A 23,339-nucleotide genomic window follows, 5' to 3' on the forward strand; every position below is an offset into this window, starting at 1 on the left:
TCATGGTGCTGTGGACAGGAGCAGCCCGATAGGCTCATGTATTAAATGCTTAGTCATTAGGGAACAACACTATTTGAGAAGGATTTCACTGGGGGGGTGGGGAGCAAGCTTTGAGATTTCAAAAGCCCAAGCCAGGCCCAGGCCCAGTGTCTCTCTTTGTCTGTCTCTGTCTCTGTCTCTGTCTCTGTCTCTGTCTCTGTCTCTGTCTCCCTGCTCTCTCTCTGCTGCCTGTGGATCCGGATGTGGAGTCTCTACTGCTACTCCAGCACCATGTCTGCCTGCATGCCACCATGCTTCCCGCTATGATAGTGGGACTAAAACTGTAAGCAAGCCCCAATTTAATGTTTTCCTTTATAAGAGTTGCCACAAGGACTGGAGAGATGGCTCAATGGTTAAGAGCATTGACTGCTCTTCCAGAGGACCTGAGTTCAATTCCCAGCAACCACACGGTGGCTCACAACCACCTGTAATGGGATCCGATGCTCCCTTCTGGTGTGTGTGAAGATAGCGACAGTGTACTCACATACATAAAATAAACAGATCTTAAAAAAAAATTAAAAAGAGCTGCTGTGGTCATGGTGTCTCTTCACAGCAACAGAACACTGAGACACTCTCATGTAAGCACCTTGGACACTAAACTCTACAAATCAGACTTTGTGCAACAGAATTGGAAGCAAAACTGAAAGACAAAGACTAATTAACAAAGCCCAAAATGATAGCAGGCCTCTCTCCCAGAGACACACTATGAACAGAGAGCTGGTGACTGGGGTGACAGGAGTGACACGGTGACAGGGGTAACTGGGAGACGGGGGGACAGGGTGACTGGGGTAACTGAGGTAACGAGGATAACTGGGGTGACTGGGTTGACAGGATGACAGGGGTAACTGGGGTAACAGGAGTGACAGGGATGACGGGGTTAACAGGGTAGCACACACATCCCCAGGTCTGATTCTAGATTAATGGGGCCTCTGCTGTGAGCTTCAAGGGTTTAGTGACGAGGCCTCATCTGTGCACCGCAGAGCCCTGTCGGCTGCTTCCTTCAGCAGCTCCCTCTGTTGTCTCCACGGTTTTACTTTTGTGTACAGCAACACTTCTGTGTCATAGTGCAGCCTACTAGACCAGGCTGCAAATACAGATTTGAAAGACGGATCACCGGGGGACACAGGAGAACGGCCGATAAAGCACGTGAAAAGATACTCAACATTAGACATGAGGAACAAAATGCAACTCAAAACTATAATAGTATCTCATTACTCACTGATTAGGATGCACCAAATTTAAGATTGGTCAGATTGATGGACCAGCAAACCGGCTCAGCAGGTTAAAGCACTTACTGGCAGCCTAAGTTCAATCCCTTAGAACCCACAAAATGGAAGGAGAAAAGTAATTCCCGAATATTGTCCTATGACCTCTACATAGCACACACACACACATGTGCACACATGTGTACACACACGGTTAAAAGAATTGCCAAATTGAGTGCTGCAAAAGATTTATAACCAGTAGAACATGTGCACACTGCTGCTGGATCCACTTTTGGGAAGTTTGCCAATGCCTCAAAACAGTTCCCAGATGAACCAGCTACTCAACCCTTAGGTGTTAACTCAAGAAAAAAAGGAAAACACAAGTCCACACCATAGGCTTCTCTTTTGAGAATAATAGAAATGTCTTAAAACTGGGTTACGGTGTTGACTGCAGATACCTGCAGATTTACTAGGATTCAATGGATTGTACAGTTAAGCTCTGAAATGAATGTCAGGCTTTACGCACTATACTTCAGTATCGTCGAGAGATATAACACTCTAGGTTAAGTAAGCAAGAACCACGCACGAAGTGACTGTGTCTGTGAGAACTCCACGTGGCAGAGGCAGCACCTCAGGACCGAACCATCAAGGCAGAGTGGATGGCTCCCACTCCTAGGATGAACTTAGGCATGAAGTAATAGAGAAACAGACACACAGAATGAAGGATGGTTTTGATTGCTTCAAAACATACTGAAGAGTTCACACATTAATGAAAAGATACCATTAGGAAGCTGGGAGAATTCTGTCTCATATAGGAGGCACTTTCCCTTTTCCTCAGGGAAGTGTTTTGACAGGTGATATGCACCACAGACAGCCAAGTCCGACTGGCTGGCCGCTGGAGTCACACGCATCTACACATAGCACACGTCACTAGAAACAAACCTGGGTGTGACCAAGTACTACCCTCAATGAAGATCTAGCCACTTGAAGACAGGCAGTATCTTTTATAAATGGATGACCTGAATCTTGAATTGGTTTGCCCAATCCTTGATGATGAAAATAGTCTATACTTACCATAGTGAGTTTGTCGGGAGAAAAACTAAAATTTAACCAAAAGTTCAAGACATTCATATTTTAAAAAGAGTTGCCAAAAATCCATGTAAAATTTCTTCAAAAGGAGTATTACTAATGTATGCGTGTACACACACAAAATGAACATCCTGCTTTCTGTAGTTAATGTTTTTAAAGTAAATATTTAAAATTATTTTGGTACGTTATGATTTAAAATTATTTTCTTAAACATCCCAGTATATAACTTTGTATGTAAAGAAAAAGTAGGGGAGCTAGAGAAAGTACCCAAGGAGCTAAAGGGATCTGCAACCCTATAGGTGGAACAACAATATGAACTAACCAGTACCCCAGAGATCTTGACTCTAGCTGCATATGTATCAAAAGATGGCCTAGTTGGCCATCACTGGAAAGAGAGGCCCATTGGACATGCAAACTTTATATGCCCCAGTACAGGGGAACGCCAGGGCCAAAAAGTGGGACGGTAGGGGAGTGGGGGGGAGGGTATGGGGGACTTTTGGAATAGCATTGGAAATATAAATGAGGAAAATACCTAATAAAAAATATAAAAAAAAAAAAGAAAAAGAAAGAAAAAGAAAATTTAAGGGGTACCATTCCAACACCACCCAGAAATCAACTAAGCCACAGGGCACAGGTTGCTTACCACTGTCCAACTACAGGACTCAGAAGAGAAGAAAACGAATTTGACCAAAGTCACACAGTTTACATGTGCCGTGTGAACAAGAACCCTCCGTCTCCTAAGTCCCCGCTCTTTCTGAGCTGTCACTAAATCACACTAACAATGACAACACAAGAAGAGATGATGATTATAAGGCTCTTACCCTGGTGGGATTCTGAAGGGAAATATGAAATTGCAGTTGTTATTTAATTACATTAATTCCCTGAGTTAGACCTGCCCTTCTAACTGGGTGACCAAGAGGACATCCACAACACTGCTCAGCAAGCGTCCAGGCATAGCGCTTCCTATCCCAGACTCCCTATGAGCCCCACTAAGATAGCAAAGGCGGTTCGTGTATAGCCAAGGTAAGCACATGCCAGAAGGACCTGCTTCGCGCTCTACTCAGAACACAACATGGAAACCGAGGCATTAGTCCTCTTGTTCTTAATGAGAACCACAGTAAATTCAATGACAGATTCCTCCAACTTCCGAAAATAAACAAAACCAAGGCCATTTCTGAGGAGACATGTGACTTAATTTCATAATAAAGAGATTGAACAAACTCATTATGAACCAAAGAAATGTCTTGCTATTAATGCATTTCCTTCTTTTAACTCATCGGAGACACCAGAGTGGGTCACTCACCAGCTAGAAGGCCCAAGAAGACGATTAAGTGTTGTGCTAAGGCCATGCCAATGAGGTCATGTGCTATTAAAACTGATTCTAAGGGGAGCTGGAGAGATGGCTCAGTGGTTAGGAGCCCTGGCTGCTCTTCCAGAGGAACCAGGTTCAATTCCCAGCACCCACACAGCAGCTCACAACTGTCTCTAACTCCAGTTCCCGGGGATCTGATACGCTCACACTAATAGATATAAAATAAAGTTAAATAGATATTTTTTAAAAATGATTGTAAAATCCATTCAGATACCAAATTCCTTAAATCCCTCCTATTTACAAAAGATAAGAATAAAGCTAAGCCTTTTTCTTCCACAGAGATAAGAAGAACTACAAATAACTAATTTATCTGCTACAAATTAAAGGGGTTTGGTCTTCTGTCGCTTTTTCACTGCAAATGTCAAAATCTGCATAATCTAACAGGATTACTGAGAGATATGTCTTCAAACATAAAACTTTTTACTCTGGGTAACCCCAGTCTGTCAACCTGTGTTACAAACTCTTTAGTTTAGCAGATGCCTCCTTAATTAGGGGAAAAAAAAAAACTACCTAAAAATAAAAGTTTTCATTTCATGCCATTAAACGCTTAGTAGCAGATTCCAACTGTCTAAGATGCCCTGAGGCACAATTGAGCTCCCAGCCGCTACAGTAACCGTTCCTCAATACTCGAGGTAAATGCATGAGGGTACAGGATGCTCTGCTGTCTCTGAACATACAAACCAGACATCCGTGTACACCCGTGCTTTCCTCCACTGTCTGAGAACTAACCCTGGAAAGGTTCATACCGTGTGTCCTGCTCCCTGCAGATCAGTTTATCCAGTAACAATGCAGATTCCATCTTGGTTCTGAAACAAAAAGTCTGAAGGTGAATGATCATGCTGCAGCACGAGCTCCCCTAGAAAGGCCAAGCCCAGGACGTAAAGAAATTCCTAATGGCCCATGTTGTCCTCAAGTAGGAAGGAGGGAAAGGAAGCTGCCGCCCCAGGAGACAACCACTGAGTGAGGGAAACATCCAGGAAGCAACCTGACCCATGGTACCCTGCATCTCTGGTCCTGCAAAGCAAGGGCTTCTCTACTCTATAGGCACTGGCTGTGACTGTGATTTCCTCTGGGAAAAAGCAGGGCCATTGTGTTACTGTTCGTCAATAGTGGCCTGATGGGATGGCACAGAAGATGCACCATCCTACGGTTTGTATAAAGTATACCTCATCTACTGTGCAGTGTAACTGAGTCACAAATGAGGGCTGCAAGGTTCAAGACCCCGCTGAGTCACTGAGTGTCTACACTCGGATGTCCGTCATGTAGCCACAGACATCCAGATTAGGCTTCTTGCCACATAATACTTCAGTCGGGCATCCTAGAAACTTCTGTATTAACATGCTAAGTAGAAGGAACATTTTATATTAATAGAGGGGGTGACAGATCAAATGCCTGGCCAACGTCAAGGGTCCTCAACATGGCTCGGACGCAGGGATTCTCTTTCTCCCAGCCTCTAATCACAAAATATATTCAAGATGCTCCATCTAGTGGATTGTTTGAGGATCCTCAGGCTAAGGAAAACACTCGTTTTTAACAGCTCAGGACATCCACACATCCCACATCCACAGCCAAACCGCATCCCTGGAAGCCAAAGATAAAGCCCATAAGAAGTTCTGCCACGCAATCCCAGTGGAGGGAGGAGCAGGAGGAGGGTCGTGGCTTCCGTGCTTCCTCGGATCAGGAAGTCACCATGACTAGTCAAACACAGCTGCACCCCTAAATCACTTCGCCCGATTTCCCCGGTTTTCTCTGACACAGTAGGAACTGGCAAGGAGATTGCTTCAGAAGCAACAGTAAAACCACTGCAAATGAGATGTGGCAGAGGCGGTGTCTCGTGACCCTGATCACTGTACCTATCCAAACAGAACTTGGCCCACAACTGTGCATAAGCAACTTTATCTGTAATGACCAACCACTGGAAACATGATTAATGAATGATAGGTCCATCAGTAAAAGGAAGCAAGCAAGATAGAGACCACAACATGGGTGGCCTCAGGATCACTATTCTAAATGAAAGATGCAAGACAAAGCAGAATTCATACCACACCCCATGTTCATAAAAACTCACAGTAACAGAAAGTAGATCTGAGATTTCTTAGAGACGGCAGAGAAGCCACACAGACGGATGACAGATGGGTCCAAGGCACTTGAGCCAGGGTGGTGGACGTGTTCATTACTCTGAATGCGATGGCAGTTTTCATACGTGGGTGTTTAACTTATTTTAAGTATGCACAGCTTCAAGTATTTCAATTGTTCTCAGTAAAGCTACTTGGTGGGAAATGCCTATTCTCCCTACATTCCACACAACAGACTCTCGGGCTAATATGCGCGTCTGTTTTGCTTTAAATCTGTTCAACCCGAAATTTTCTTGTCTTTAAGGGGAAACAGACTAATTATCAAGCAGAAAACACTGTTTTTCTACCACTTTTACGTCGACACAAAGCTGGCTTCTGAAAAGGGGAAGGCATATGCACATTCCACAGTGTCTCTTGAAAACCTGGAGGATTCAGCTTTCCCATGTGCCGTTCGTTTGAGGCCCCTGACACGGGAAAGCGCACTTACACACTCAGCCATGCACGAGTTTATTATGTGAAGAGAGATTCAGGGAGGAAGGCCAAGCTCACAGAGAAATCCCTGCACGTCAGCAGATTAGTCCAAGTTCTTCCACTTCTCAGCACCAGGAAGAATTTAACCTCTGGAATGAACACGGCCCACATCTGCAGCATGGCGTCAGTGACTGCCTGCTCGCTGAGTGACTGTAAGATGAAAGGATGGCCTGGCTTCACTCCATTCACGTGCCCTTTTCCAGAGAAGTCCTAAATTAGGTCCGTAAGAGTTCATCTTACTACATATCCAAGGTGGAGAAGGGCCTTCAGAAAAATAACTTCATTTCTTTATTGGGGTGTGTGCCACGGATGTGTGGGGCAGACAGGGGACAACTGGTATTAGCATTTCTCTCCCTTTGTATGACTCATAGGAATGGAACTCTGGTCCTCGGGTTTAACAGCGAGCACCTTACCCACTATCTTACCAGCCTAAAAGACATCCTTTATGGATTAATTTTTATATAAAAACAGCATGCATTTGGAAAATAGATTCAGTAAACCTATTACTTTTCTTCCTTGAGTTAGATTTTTATACATATAGTGATTATGGTGAAGTCTCCAATATACCACATGTTGCAGGGATATTTGATCACACTGTGAACCCCAAGACTGTGTTATTTACTGAAAGAACTGTTTCTAGTTGTGGTGTGGCTCAGCCCTTAGCACCACACACTTAGTACACACCTTTAACCCTAAACAATGGGCATAAAGTTAGCTTGTAGAAAGGAAGCACCTGGGGGCTGGAGAGATGGCTCAGTGGTTAAGAGCACTGACTGCTCTTCCAGAGGTCCTGAGTTCAAATCCTAGCGACCACATGGTGGCTCACAACCATCTATAATGAGATCTGACGCCCTCTTCTGGTGTCTGAAGACAGCTAGAGTGTGCTTACATATAATAAATAAATCTTTAAAAAAAAAAAAAAGGAAGCACCCATATTTGAAAGTGATTCTATTTGAATGGCAGACCAAGTGGTGAATCAGAGAAAAATTTGACAGAATAGGATATGCCCAATTCTCACAGGAAGAGAGAAAAGAGAAGGTATTTAAGAGAGCACAGAGAGAGGGGAAAAAAGAAGGCATTTTTACCAGGGGAGCTGTACAGAGACAGGTCGCAGAGAGATAACAAGCCAAACACAGATGAAGACAGAGCAAGCCAGAGAATGAGAAGGAACCAGAAAATTAGAACATATTGCTGGGCTGGAGAGGTGGCTCAGCCGTTAAAGGCTAGGCTCACAACCAAAAATATAAGAACATACCGCCAAAACTAGTATGAATCCAAGCAGAGCAATTCAGGAGAGGCTGAGAAAGAGAAGCCAGATTGAATCAGTCATCTTAGAGGGGAGTTTGAACCAGAACCTCTGAGTTGAACCAGCCAACTAGAGATCAGAAAGAATAAGAAAGGGTAAGCTTTCAAGAGGCTAAAACATTCTAGACCTAGATTAGATTGTATGGCGGTTAGAAGCTTCCCGGACTAGACCTAGGTTAGCAGACAGAGGCAGTAAGGTTTTGAGATGACAATTAATACAGGAGAATAAAACTCACTGATACAAAGACAGAATTCTAAAAGTCTTTATCTTATAGTTCACACAATCACCCATGACTTGTGGGTAGTAAATGATGCTACTGATAACCACAACTCACAGCAAGAAGAAAATATTTTTCGTGTCGTAACACTTAAAAAAGAGTCTTATTTTTAACTATCAACAAACTAAAACTTTGGAGCGGGTACAGGCTGCAATCTGTAACACTTTAGCTGATCAGTACTAATAATAAGCAGAGTCTATTCTCTGCAAAACGATGCCCTGGGGTTAACTATCCACTCACCAAGTGAAACAGTTCATCTCTGTTAAGCCTTCATCAAAGTAGAGGTTTCTACAAAACAGGAAACATGAGCCCATTCTTGGCAACAGACTCAATCTTCCCCACTACAGCACACCTTTCAGGGCACTGACCACCACCACCACTCGAGTTTGATGGCCAAATGCTGCTTGAACCACCCGTGCGGAGTTTTAAATTTCTGGATACCGGGATGCTTTAGATTCAGAATGCTGTTGCTTGAGCCATCCCTGATCCACCTCCTCATGGCACAGGACCCGTAAGAGGTGACACAGGAACACGGTCGTACTTGGGTCAGCTTAAAACTCCATGTACTGACCCCTAACCCCTGTTGTCATGGGGCTTGGACGGGGATTTGGATGGTGATGAGATCATGGGGATGGAGCCCTGGTAAGAACAAGGCCAAACATGGCACATGCCTATCATCCCAGCACTTAGAAGCCAGGAGCAAGAGGATCTAGAGTTCAGGTCATCCTGAGCGGCATGAGTTCCTATACAAAGGGAGGTGGGGGGAGGGAAAGAGGGAAAGAGGGAGAGGGAAAGAGGGGAGAGGAGGGGGACAGAAAGCAGGAGAAAGAAATGTTTATGTATGTGTGTGTTCTATTCCCTTCTCTCTTCTAAGCTCTTCCCACAACGTGAAGCTACCATGATGAGAGGTGGCATATATAGCCAGGAAGTCAGCACTTATAGACACTGATCTATAGGTACTTTGATCTTAGACTTCTGGCCAGCACAACTGTGATATGCATACGTGGTGATTAAAAAGTAAAAAGATGTTTGTTTAATCTCTCGGGCAATGGTATTATAGCAACCTAAATTAAGCTATGGTCAGAAAGAATAGGATGGCACACAGCTGTAATTCCAGTACTGGGAGGTCGAGGCCCAACCTGGGCTACACAGCAAGAAAGAACATCAACAACAACAACAACAACAAAAAATAAACCTGCCAACATTGTTGAGATTTGAGTGAAAAATAAAAAACAAAATTACCAAAACTACCTTGGTACTGGTTTTCTGAGACACAAAGGGCACCACATAAGAAATATGCACGTTTTAAGAAAATGTACACATGGAGACTGTGGTGGCTTGAATGAAAATGGCCTTCACAGGCCCAGAGGTTTGAATGTTTGGTCCCAAAATGGAGGAAATGTTTGGGAATGACTAGGAGGGTAGGGCTTGTCGGAGGAGGTGTGACATGGCAGGCTATCTTCCCCAGTTAGTGACTTCTCTGTTCCCTACTGTCTGTTCCCATCCCCAGCCCTGCTCTCCCCCTCCCCTTCCCCCCCCCCCTCAGCTCCTCCTGTACCATGCCTGCCTGGATGCTGCCATGTTCCCAACTTGATGATGATAGACTGAACCTCTGAACCTGTAAGCCAGCCCCAATTAAATGTTGTCCTGGTTGTGGTGTCTGCCCTCAGTAAGACACTCCTTTGGTCACAGTGTCTCCTCATAGCCAACAGGAAAGTAACTAAGACAGAGATTATGTGAATAAAGCAATTCCTCCTCAAAATCTAACCTAAACATCACACCAGACACCTGGAAACAGCATAAACTGTTCACGGATCCTACAAAATCTAGGCAGCCCCTTAAAACATTTCCAACCTCTGCTCTCAAGCAGATAGGGGAGACACAGAGCAAGGCAGAAACGGTGGAAGGAAGACCAGAGAAGAAAGGAAGGATTCAAAACTGAAAATGTCCTGGCTCCGGCTCTCGCCAGGATGCCCAAAGCATGTCTTAGTGAGCAATAAGACCAAAGATCTCTTTATCCCTCTATACAAACAAGATGAAAACTGGCTCAGTAACCCACACAAAACTCTGAAGTTGATTTTTCTGAACGCTGGTCACTCTAGTAATACCCACAGTGGGCCCTGCAGAACCCCTTACCTGCAGATGTCTGACTCACCAGTTAACAAAACACAGCCATGTAGAGTGGAGGAGCTCTGGACATGTGGCCAGAGATGAAATGGAAACTTAAGTCTTCTTTGGAAAGTCAGTGTGTTAGATGGTGTTTAGATGGCAAACACATGAAGGAACATTTCACTGAAGCAGACACAGGTGAAAGGATATCCTGCTAAAGCAAGCACGTGAAAGGACACATGATGAAGGATTCTTCACTAACAACACAGATGTATGGGTCCACCTTACACCGTGTAGTTGAGGTGCATTTGTTGGGACTCCTTAGAGAGAAATTCACCAAAAAACTTCTGGTTGTGTGCTGTGGCTTCTTGCCACTTCTGTAGACTTGGGCTGACTGGCAGAGTGATGTCAGCTGAGACTGACTCACATGAAGTTTTGTTAAGACAGACTCTGGTGCTAAGGCAAGACATGTGGGAAAGCAAGACATGTGGAGGGCATGTGATGTTTGGCGGGAGTATGAATAGGACTCAACGGACTGGCAGAAGGGCTTGGCTTGCTTGTAGAGCTAGCTGTGCAATGCTTGTTGGTCTAGAGTCTTTCCTGATCTTTGCTTGGCTGAGAGAGGCACAGCTGAGAACTTCTCCTATCGTCCCTGCAGGTCCAAATCCCTCCTGCTGACTCGTGCAGATTTGTCTGAGGCCTGGCTGTCTCCGCTAGGTTGTACCACCGCTGCTGATTCATGTTTGCAGTCCTGACTCTGGACCTACCGATATATCTGTGAAGTGTTTTCAAGTGGATTGAGCTGCTGCTGCTGCTGCTGCTGCTGCTGCTGCTGCTGCTGCTGCTGCTGCTGCTGCTCCTGCTGCTGACCTGTGAACTAACTGCTGATTTCCTGACAGCCTAGATGGTATTTGTTCCAAAGAACAATCTCTATACGGGCCCACTTTTCCCGTATCCTTTCTTTTCCACTACCCCTGGTGGGTGATGGGCTAGAAGGGAGGTTAAAGCATTTAAGAACCATCATTAAAAGTAGGCTTTGAAAAAAATTAAAGCTACAAAGAACACCTCCAAAGAGAGTAGAGGAGGCACACAGGAGAGCAGCAGACTGTCAGCTCCCATTCCACCAGTACACAGCTGTACACCTCAACCCTAATCCTCTATAGCACCCCCCACCCTGTACTTTTGCTGTCTATGGGTTTTCTTTTTATTATTTTATGTGTGTGTGTGTTGCCTGCATGTATACATGTGTGCCAGAGAGGTCAGAAAAGATGACAGTTGGGTCCCCTGGAACTGGAGTGATAATAGTTGCGAGCTACCACTTTAGTGCTGGGAACCAAACTTGAGTCTCTCTGGAGGAAGGACACGTACTCTGTTTCCTGTTTAATTTTTACACCCATACACACACCCTTTATGTGTGGGTGTTTGCCTACATGAATGCCTGTGAACCACATGTATGCCTCGTACCCAAGGAGGCCAGAAGGGGAAATTAGATCCACAAAAAAATGGAGTTATAGATAGATGGTTGTGAGAACCCATGTACGTGTTAAGAATCAACCCTAGGGTCACTAGAAGATCAGTCAGAGCTCCTAACCTCTGAGCCATCTCTCTATCCCAAAGCTTTTTTTTTTTTTTTGGGGGGGGGGTCACAGGGGAGGTGGGGAGGTCCAGACAAAGTCTCACTACATAGTCCAGACCGACCTCAAGCTTGCAATCCTCCTGCCTCAGCCTCCCAAATGCTAAGGCGAGGGAAGGCATTTCCACCAGCATGTTCTTCTCTCCTGAGGAGAGGATCACAAGGTAAAAATGAACCCCACTGCCTGAACGAACCTTCCCCAAAGGTGAACAGCCAGAACTCATGGATGTTGCTTTGCTGCACGGGATCTGGAGGTAAGATCATACCACGGTGGCCCTAAATCCAATAATGAGTGCTTAATAAGAGACAGAAGAAAGAAGAGGCTTCTAGAAAATTCTTACTGCTGCAAAGTTTTCAGTTTTAATCATATTGATCTTTGCATTTGTTTCCAAATGTGATAGCTCAGAGCAATAAAAATGCATTTTTACTACATTTCTTTATTGGAGCGGGCCTGCATGTGGAGGTCAAAGGGCAACTTATAATAGTAGGGTCTCCCTGCACAGGATCAAACTCAGGTCAAGTATGGTGGCAAGTATGTTTACCCACTAAGCCATCTCTCACCAGTACACAAAACGTTTTCTTGTAGGCCAGAAGTCTAAAATCTAGCAGGACTGTGCTCCCTCCATGGGGTCAAGAACCCTTCCTGACTCTTCTGTCTTTGGTGGTATCTTTGGCTTATGGCTGTCTCATTCAAATCTCCGTGCCTATTTTAGCCAATAAATTCTAACGAGTTGCAAATCAGGGGTATTATCTCCATCCTGCACAGGCACAAGAATTAACGCACGACGTCAGGCAGAAAGATGTGCTGTGAGAGCATCTCCTGACGCTCCTCCTAACGGCAGCGTCTTCTTCCTATACTGCAACACGCGTGAAGGCCGAGGATCCTCCTTTACCTTCCACAGAGAGTAGTTTGCCTCCCCTTGGTCCCGCTGGACAGTTGTCCCTCTAACTACTAAATGGCAACCATGAGTCCCAGTGGACCCCCGTGTCTACAACGATGACCCCGATACCAACAGAGACAAGGCAGGCTTAAGGGGCAGCGACTGAGCTCAGGACTGCTGGTGACATCTCCTTTCCTGCCATCCCACCCCTGCACCATCCACTATAGCTTATATGTTGGTGCCTCTCATGGTCACATCCTTTCCCTTGCACATCTGGTGAGGAGTGAGGGCAGTGACCCTCATCAAAGAGGAAGGAACTGGAAAATATTATTAAACCGACTGAAATACATTCACAAAATGAGTTCCTATTCCCCAAGCATTTACATTTTTAGGTGTTTTACTTTCAACTATTAGAAGAAGAAGAAAAAAAAAGATATGTTCCTGTTTAAATGGGCTAAAGATAGTTTATGAGCCTCGGTATGTCTTCCCTGCCAACTGACACAGTTAGCACAAATGCCCACTGACATCAGATGCAAAGCTTTATCTATTCAATCATATCCAAAATGGACTAAATGAGCTTATTAATAGCCACTTAGCCATCTTCACATAACCCTGTGAGACTTCAACCTGACAGCTGTTACCCTCTGATGAGATGGGTCCCTGTAAGACCTTGAGGAGCCATGGCCTTCTGTGTCCTCCGACCAGACTCATCAGTCAGGCAAGAGACGGCCCCCTTACCCTTCATTCCTTCACTGGTCTCAGACAGTGAGAGACATCTTCTCTCCGGCCACCTCATGCCAGCACTGTCCAACAAAGCCTGCATGTCACCATCTCTTCCCTTCACCAGTCCCAAACCCTTGAACCTGCCACAGTCACCTCAACAGCCCTTTAGGCAAAGGGAAAAAAGGGGATGAAATTATCATGGGTATTTCTCTTGCCTTGGGGGAAAAAAAAAGTCCCTTAAATTGACCTGAAGATAGCTGACCCTCAGAGAAAAGCTCCAAGATGCCTGGGCCCTGTGGAGACTGCAGCCAAGTGCTCTGTCCACATCCCAGACACCCTCCTGACACCCGGCTCCAGGCCAGCAGGCCCAGGCAGAAGGGGTACTCTGTGATATTTTCCCAGTCTTCCACTCTGGGGTGTGAACCCTGCTGGCTTTTCATAATTTAGCATGCAGAGCCCAGGAGTTAAGGGTTTAAGGTAAAGAGGAAAGGGGCAGATAGCCAGGTGTACTGAGGGGAACCCAAAATAAGGCTGACTGACACACCTGAAACTCCAGAGGACCAGAAGCTCAAGCCTAGCCTGGGCTACATAATGAGTTTCAGGCTAGCCTGGGCCACATAAGATCCTGTCTCAAGAAAACAAACAAACAAAATGGAGTGTGACTACTTTGATGGTCTACATCCTTACCCAACACCACTGGTAAGGAAAGGGGGTTTAAAAAACATCCCAAAGAATTACAAGGTTAAATAGTGTGTGATCAAAGAAGAAGAGGTCGATTCCTTCACAGTGAATCATCTTAGCCACAAGCCTTCCCATGCAGCCCCTCCCTCTCGTCCTCCCCTTTGAACCTCCAAGACAGCATGCAGGAGACGCCAAATGGTCCTATTGCCTTCTACCTATGCCATTATTACAGCTGAAACAATACTAGTGTGACCCTCCTTCTCCTCAGGCCCTAGAAGAGCACCTCACACAAAGCCTGGCGCCAGAGGCCTCCAATAAACGTTGGCTGAAAGAATGACTGTGAACTCACTTACCACTGACATTTAATTACCATGTAAGCCAATTGTGAGTCTTACTTATAGGACAGATTACCGTGGCCATAAAGTCATCTGCCAACAATAGCTCCGGGAGCCCCGAGCATAACAAAGCATGTTCAACTGCTCATGCAACATTGCACAGCTTTATAGCTGGGAAGTCAGGGCCAACCCAGAGTTCTGATAAACAAACCACGCTTACACAGGATGACACTGAGCAGAGCCATCAGCCAGGGCGGCTGCACTCAAGTCTCCTAGAACCACCAAGCCAAGAACCTTCAGGCCATTCAGCAGCAGCCAGCTGGTACTGTTCATGTCTGATCCGCAGAGCAGCCAGCAGGATGTCAGAATCGCAGGAGGTCTTCCTAAAGCTGTGCTATCAGGTTGCCTAGCAACCACAAATGCTGCCCCATCCTCATCTGGGCTCGATCCATTTAGGACGACGTCAACTAGAAAACCAACACTGGCTTCCTGGCTGTGTGTGGTTTTACATGTCTGTAATCCCAGCAAACAGGAAGATCAGGTGTTCAAGGTCACAGCTTTAAAGCCAAGTTCAAGGCCAGTGTAAAACTACCTGAGACCTTTCTAGGGAGGGAGCAGAGGGAGTTAGAAGGGGAGGGAAGAGGAGAAGGGGTTAGAGGGCAGGGAGGTATAGGATAAGGAAGAAGGTTTTAGTTTTGTTTTGTTTTTTTAAGATTTACTTCCTAGCATTTATATTATAGCAGTGTTAATTGCCTATTCACTAATATTTTATAAAGGTATTCATCTAACCACAATAAAAACAAAACAAAACAGTAACAAAGAAAACCCCACAGTTTAGACTTCCTTAGGCAGCTACCATAGACTGAAGGTAGGCCAAGTGTCCTCCCAAATAAAATACAGATGTCACTCACAGGCCCTGCCTAACCAGGGTCCTTAGGTTCACCATCAGGAAGGCCCTACCACGCTCCCAGCTCAAGAATATCCACACACATCCCTCCTCCCAGTGTGACCACACTGAATAAATCCCCCTCTCCTGCCTTCCACTTTCAGTTTGATTATTTTAATTGACTATTTTAATTGTCTTGTTGAGGACGGGGGTAGCAAGGGTTAACCTGGGGCACAGGTCGATGTCACACAGGCGATAATGTACCCAAGGAGAGAGACCTTCTTCAGTAGATGCCTGGTAACTGTGAGGATATGGAGAAACAGGAAGTACCGGTGGAAGTTTAAATTAATACCGCCAACATGGAAAACAATTTAGCGTTCGAGACTTTATAGATGAACAAGCTACGGTGTCCCACGTTAATCCCATTGCTCAGCAGGTGAGGAAGGCGGGGACCTTGAGTTCAAGACTAGTCAAAGCTATAAAGCAAGATCCCGTACAAAAAGAGTTGTTTTTGACACAACTACCACATGATCACGTGATCCTATTACAGAATTTATTTCCAAAAGAGAAGCTGACGCGTGTCTGCCTGATTCTTCTATTGCTGTGATAAGATAGTGACCAAGGCCATTAAGAGAGGGAAGGGCTGGTGTGGCTTATAGCTCCCAGAGGTCCTGGCGCCTGTCATTGGCAGGGGCTGGGAGGAAGTGAGGGGACAGCAAGCATGGTGGCTGGGACTGGAAGCTGAGAAGCTACATCTTGAACCACAGAGCAAGGTGCAGGAGGGAGAACTGGATTTGAAAGTCAAAGCCCACCCCCAGTGACATACTTCCTGGAGCGAGGCCACACCTCCTACGTCTACCCAATCAGCACCCACCCACTGGACTAAGAAACCAAATGCCAGAGCCGCCATCACAACAGCTCCTGCTGACAAGACAGCCTTATTCACAGAAGTAGTAAGGGTATACACACGGATATTATTAAGGTTCAAAAAGCAAAGAAATCCTGGCGTTTCCAACGGCATGGATGAAAGTAGGGAGCATTACGATATCTTGATAATCATGAGATTATCAAATATGGGGCAAGCATTATATAATGCCACTTGTATGTAGATTCTAGAAAAAAATTAGACTTTACAAAGTAGAGTGGAAGGGTGGAGGCTGGGGAGATGCTGGCTACAAGCTACATAACAGGCCATTTCACTGAGACAAGAGGTCAGTTCGAGAGACCCATTATCCAATTCTGTGGCATTCATACATTAGCTGCCCAGGGCGAGTCAATCATGCATATTTCAAAACACTGTGAGACGCCTTCGTGTGTTTACCGAGTTTTAGAATATCATTATGTCTCTGTCACTAATAAAACACCAGAGAACAGCTAAAGCAAGACAGGAAAGACAGGAGCCCTGATTCCAGCACAGGGCCACCCCAGGCTCAGCCCACAGCTACGGACACAAGCCAGCTGAGTGATCTCTCTGGCCAGGCATTTCCTTGCTCCCAAGGTGGGGGTCATCAACAGGTTCTACTGGACTCTTGAGTAAGATCTCTGAGTAAGAGGAACCTGACCTCTGGGCCACCATGGCGCCTCACGTAACTAAAGGCAGGTCTTGGCTTAGTCACCTGCTCCTCTGAGATTAACACAGGAAGTCAGGTATTGGTTCCAGGATGCTAGGACTCTCGGCGGCACCCCGGGAAGCAGCAATTAAAGGTTGCCAAATCTGAGGGACTTGTTTCAGCAGCAAACATCCCATGGAACTTGGGTGGTTACCAGGATGCACGCCTAGCAGAGAATCGCTTGCTTCCCAGAAGGGGTGGTCCTCAAAATCAAATACACACATCCCAAAAAAACTCCATTCTGTTTCAAGTATTTGCTCAGATACAGGTTATCTACCTTTTTACATATTTTTTTTCATCCATGTATCTAATTTGTGGTACAGCCCTCAGCCTTTCAACGATGTCACCAGAAATATCACAAGTGTTTAACTTTATGTGTGCCTTGAACCTACAACCTGGAACAGTGGGTGTGTTTTTGAAAGTCTTAGGATTTCCAAGGAAAAATCCACTGTAAAATGTCCTCCTATCCCCCAAGAATGAGTGTGAAGAGAACAAAGATTCATATCTATCGATGTAAAATATGCATTTAACTCAAGAGCACACAGCCAATGAAGGTACTCTGATGGAGAACAAGCCTGGGCTGGCTCACTGCTCGGACGGGACCTCCCCTTGAGGCAAGGCCTTTTGATGGATCAGAGCCTCTTCTAGACACAGTGCTCCTCAATTACAGGTTCACTATTTCCAAACATTTCCTATCAAGAGATGGTAGATGAAACAGCTCACAGGCAACCCTTGTATCCTCAACTTCTAAGTTCCCCGTAGTTCTCATTATAAGCTTAAAAGTAATCAGCTTGCATCTTGTTATTCCATCCCTGGCCGTTTCTCTTGATTCCCCACCTTTCTGGGTAAAATTGTCAGTGGAATCAGAATCCCCAAAAAACACCTCGCTACTCAGCAGCAGCTGACGAACGAATGATACAGATGAAAATGGGAAGAAAATGAATAGTTTAAGATTACGTTCTGTTGCAGGGCGTGGTGGAGCACGTCTTAAATCCCAGCACTTGGGAGGCAGAGGCAGGCGGATTTCTGAGTTCAAGGCCAGCCTGGTCTACAAAGTGAGTTCCAGGACAGCCAGGGCTACACAGAGAAACCCTGCCTCAAAAAAAAAAAAAAAAAAAAAAAATTACATTCTGTTGGGCTAGTGAGATGGATGTCTGTCGAGTATAAGGCCTGACTGTTCTACATAGCCATTTTCAGGCCAGCTACATAGTGAGATCCATTTCAGGAAAAAATTAAATAAATAAGAAGTAAGAAGTTCTTCTGCTTCTGCAGAAGAACCAAGCTCAGCTCCTAGCGCTTACACCTGGCAGCTCACAAACTCCAGGGGACCTGATGCCTCCTCTTCTGACCTCTGACCTCTGACCTCCACAGGCACAGCACTATGTATATAAGGCCACCTATACACATTAGAAGTAAAAATCTTTAAACACGTATGTGTGTGTGTGTTTGTATGTACTCAAGCCCTCACACACATACATGTATACATATATGTATATATTATGTAAACACATGTATCTTTGTGATCAGGTATACTGTTGCATGTCTGTAATCCCAGCCTTCAGTTGGCTATGGCAGTGGGATTGTCAACTCCAGGCCAGCCTGTGTGTGCCCACCCACTGTACAGATGTGAATCCATCACTATGGCGTTTGTGTAAACCATCCGTCTCCCCCACGGCCAGCCTTACTCAGTCCTCTCATTAAGAGTTCTAGAGATGAGACAGTGCTGTGAATAGCATGTGTACTTAAATGGTACCCTAAATTCATGTAATTACGCTCACAGCACCTCTGAACTCGGGAGCCCTCCTACTGCCTCAGAATATAAATTATGGGTATAAAGAATGAAACATCATCTGTGGGATACAGGGAAGATGGCAGGTACCTGCCTAGCATGCATCAGTCCCCGATTTAATCTCCAGCACCACATAAGGTTGGGTGTGGTGGTTAAGATCTGTAACGCAGCATCGGGGAGCACAGGCAGGAGATCAGTCATCCTTGGCTACACCTCAAGTTGTAATCCAGCCTGGGCTACATAAGATCCTGCTTCTAAGTAAATACATACATTCATACAGTGTCACAGGGGCTCACAGAGACTGAACCACCAACCAGAGAACATGCATGGGAAGGACCTAGATCCCTTACACAAGGCAGCTTGGATGCTCCTACTTCTACTGCAACTTGATATGGGTACTTGCCAAGGCAAGTGCCAAGGCGGGTTCCTGGGAGGCCTTTCCTTCTCTGAGGGAAAAGGAGAGAGGGTTGGGGAGAGGGAAGATGGGGGGAGAGGAGGTGGGAGGGAGGGAAGGACTGGGCTGCGAGAAGGGGAAGCTTTGATCAGGATGTAAAGTAAATAGATTAATGAAAAAATAAAAATAAATGAACGGAGTGGAAGAGGAAATGAGGGAAGTTCTCCCCTTCTGCCAAGTGATCCGGGAATCAAACTCCAATCAGGCCGAGCCAATGTAAAAGCCCCCCCCAAAAAAAATAATACTATATATGTATGTAAATATATGTGTGTGAAGTATGTGTGACAGAAGCAGAGAGAAGAGGGAGAGAGACAGGGATGGGGACACATGCATGCCACAGACATGTGGAGGCCGGAGGATAACTTTATGGAGCTGGTTCTCTGTTTCAACCTTTGTAGAGACTCTGAGGATCAAATTCAGGTTCCAGGCTGGCCCAGCGAACCCCTTCTGGGCCGTCCACCTCACTGACCCTTGATTCATTTCATAAAAAAACAAAAACAAAAACAAACCAACAACAAAACTGTTTTATTAAGTAAGGTTCCCTATCACATAAGACTAAATGTCACTATGAAGCGATTGCTCTTCCCAGATTACCAATGGTTCCAGAAAGAACACTGTCAGCACCCCTAAAAAGGCAGGCGATGAATAACTACGGATTTATAGATTATGTTATTTATGTCTACGCAAGTACGGATGGACACACAAGGCACACAGTAACCTACGACCTTTCAAACTTTACAGAGAAGACCTAGGCTTTAAAATGTAAACTGAGTCAGGCATGTGGCGCACACCTTTGATCTTAGCGCTCAAGAGACAGAGGTAAGCGGATCTTAGTGAGTCCCCGGCTAGCCTGGTCTACACAGTGAGACCTCGTCAAAAGAGGTGAAGGGGGCAGAAACAAGATGACATCTGCTTATGTGTTGGATCTTCTAAAACATTTCAACCAACAGAATCCAAAGATATGAAAGACACGTGGAATGTGCCGTTTAGTTTGTCTTAAAGAAAAAAAAAAGGCACTTCCTGAGGAGGGGGCCCAGCCCAGCAGGGAAATGTAAGGACTGGAACTCAGATCCTCAGAACCGACATAAAAGCTGGGCAGCCCACGGGAGCGGAGATGAAGAACTCAAAAACAAGCTGGCTAGACTCAGTGAGCACTGGGTTTAAGTCACAGACCCTGCCTTAATGTGTAAGGCAAAGAATGCTATTAAAAAAGACAGACAGACAAAGGAAAGGAAAGGAAAGGAAAGGAAAGGAAAGGAAAGGAAAGGAAAGGAAAGGAAAGGAAAGGAAAGGAAAGGAAAGGAAGAAAGGAAGAAAGGAAGAAAGGAAGAAAGGAAGAAAGGAAGAAAGAAAGAAAGAAAGAAAGAAAGAAAGAAAGAAAGAAAGAAAGAAAGAAAGAAAGAAAGAAAGAAAGAAAGAAAGCAAGCAAGCAGGCAGGCTGGCTGGAGAGATGGTTCAGAGGTTAAGAACACTGACTGCTCTTCCAAAGGTCCTAAGTTCAAATCCCAGCAACCACATGGTGGCTCACAACCATCTGCAATGGAGTCTACAGAGAGCAATGGTATATGGTATACTCATATACATAAAATTAATAAATCTAAAAAAAAAAAAAAGCACCTGCCATTAACTACTGGCTTCCTGGTTCTCGCACGCACATACGAGTACAAGAGGAAAAACAATAGCATCTCACGCTTTCGCCACAACCTAGGGTCCTATAACTCATCCCAGGAGCTCAGGCCTACAGGACCACACAGAACCTGTTTCCATGGTATTCTACTGACAGAAACCTCCGAGAGGCCAGGAACCTGGAGCAACTGCAAACAGTTAATTCAGGGAAGAGTAATTAGCACCCACCACACTGCAGCCACAGGGACGCAGGTCCCAGTCCCTCGCACAGCAGCCGGGCACCTTCTGTTCTGAAAGGAAGTCACTTCTTGTGGTGACCTCCGAATGCTGAACTCTTAAAGCAGAGGTCAAACCTGTCAGAGATGGCAGGTGCCAGTGCAGACACTGGGCACCACCAGCTAATCTTGCACACGTAAGTGTAGCCAAGCTAGAGAGGAGAGAAGAGACAGATGGCTCGGTGGTTACAACCGCTTGCCGCTCATCCAGAGGACCTGAGTTCAGGCCAAGGCCCACACTTCCTCTCCTTTATTTGATTTAATTTATTGTGTATTTGATGTGTGTGGACGTGCCTGCCACAACCAGCATGTGGAGGTCGGGGGACAACCCACAGGACTTGGCTCTTTCCACCATGTAGATCTTGGAAATCAAACTCAGGCCTGGCAGCCAACATCCTTAACCTGGTGACCCATTCCCCAGTCTACTGAAACTGGACCACACCAAGCCCAAAGCTTGCTACTCATGACTCAGTTGACCACAGCATAGACTCACATTCATACCCAGCATCCATCCAACTCATCTTCATGTGGGGACAGACACCAAGTTCCCAAGGACTTTCCACAACCCACCCGCCTCACTTCTGTTCAGCCTTCCCACAGAATGTGAGGTCTGCAGAAAGCAACACTCAAGCAGAAGTCTTTCAACCTCGAGAACTTCAAGGCAGCTGAACGCTTTGACAAGCTGGCCGACAGTAGACACAGAAAAGCCCCAAGCAAACCAAAGAAAGCAGAAATGTATGTAGACTTAATCTCAGCATGACCCCGCTGTGAGGCTGAGCTCTCCACATGGCCAACCACGCTCACCCTTCCACCCTCAATCATCCCAGCCCCCACACACAGGGCCCCAACTTCCCAGACCACTCCTCAGAATTCAAACGCTCCATTTCCAGCTTTAAAAGGCAGGGGTGGTGGGGAGAGACCCTCACAACACGTGGAGTTTCTTTCATTATAAAACTGCCCACAAGACCCTTCAGAAAGGAAACAACTCACAGGAAAGCAACTCACTGGCTTCTTGAGAATGGAGATGACATTGAAGGGACAATAAGCACTGATGCTCAGCCCACATCAAGATTCAAAACAGCCCTAACGACCTGAGGTCACGAGCACCAGGTGTGAACATTTTTCTTGGTGTAAGTGCTTCACTGTCCTCATTTGAATCTCTGTTGCCATGGTAACACCATTGACGAAAACCAACTTGTGGAGGTAAGTGTGTATCTGGCTATCATGGTCCACCACTGAGGGAAGTCAGGGCAGGAACTTGAGCAGGAGCAGAAGAAGGAACCGTGTAGGGGTGTTGCTTACTGGCTTGCTCTCTATGGCTTGCTCAACCTGCTCTCTTATAGTACCCAGGGCCATCTAACCTAGGAGTGGCACCACCCACAGTGGGCTGGGTCCTGTTATATCAATCACCAATAAAGAAAATGCTCCACAGACACGCCTACAAGCCCAGCCAATGAAGACAATTCCTCAAATGAAGTTCCCTCTTCCCAGATATGCCTACATTTGTGTTAAAAGCTGACAGAAACTAACCACACAGTAAACTTACTAGAGCTTCAAGTAGAGATGACAATCGAATAAACATACAACCCACGGAAGGACCCAAGGAAGGCCCAGTGGGGATGCAGATGTGTGTAACAAGAACCAGAGTTAGCACCTCCTAATGGTGGCGCCTTCCTTTGGCAGAGGATCCCCCAGCTGTGGGCCATCCCCCACTGCCTGAGGATGAGGAAGTATATGGAGGAGGCTCATGGTCATCACACCAGCACCACCCATGGCCTCCATGAACTCGGTTCTGAGCTTTCCAGCTTCCTTAAGAACTGACATTCAACACGCAACGTATTCTGTTCACCTCCACAATTTCGGGGTCTCTATTTCTTCATTCATAGTCTGACTACCCCTCTCGAAGAAAGACTACATTGTTTATTCTAAAATTTACCCAAGAATACTTTGTTGTAAAAGACCACTGGGTATAACTGTATTAAGCTATTAATACTGTTTTCAAAGATATTCTTGATATGTTACCGGAACCAAAAAAGCACCTGGTTTTATTTAAGGGAAACAAGGACTTTCTGAGACAAGGGAAACCTGGGACTCAGACACTTGCAGAAGAAATAAAGACATGAAGAGGGCTCCAGGTAACCCTGGAACATTCAGCTTCCTGCCATGGGTTAAGGATCAGTTACTGTAACTAAGAAACCTCAGATTGTTACCTGGTCCCCACTGATAGTACAACATGGGGCCTGGGCCCATCAGATAGCAGAAACACGAGTTATTACAGAGGAGAACAAGCAGGACTCCCTCCACCCCACCCCCACCCCAGCCCTGCCTGCAAGAAAACATCAGGCAACTTTTAGGACAAGATTAAGTCTACAGTAAAAAGCAACATAAAACCCATAGGAGTAGGACTTCCTGAATCCATCTCCACAGGAACCAAGGGAGAGGC

At 45.7% G+C, this 23,339-nt stretch overlaps 1 protein-coding gene across 14 annotated transcripts in view; it reads right to left on the minus strand.

Annotated features, from left to right (window-relative positions):
- Positions 1–23,339, minus strand: part of Dock9 (dedicator of cytokinesis 9) — a 254,311-nt gene that overhangs the window by 203,613 nt on the left and 27,359 nt on the right. Inside the window, exon 2 of one of the 14 annotated variants that reach the window (XM_085828892.1) lies at positions 4,452–4,511. The exons of the other annotated variants lie outside the window; for them this stretch is intronic. The gene's annotated coding sequence lies outside the window, so the exon portion shown is untranslated. The remainder of the gene's footprint in view (positions 1–4,451; positions 4,512–23,339) is intronic. 14 annotated transcript variants of the gene reach the window in all.

This window comes from Mus caroli, unplaced genomic scaffold (assembly GCF_978045245.1).
Source record: "Mus caroli unplaced genomic scaffold, Mus_caroli_1 scaffold_12, whole genome shotgun sequence".
Taxonomy (NCBI): domain Eukaryota; kingdom Metazoa; phylum Chordata; class Mammalia; order Rodentia; family Muridae; genus Mus; species Mus caroli.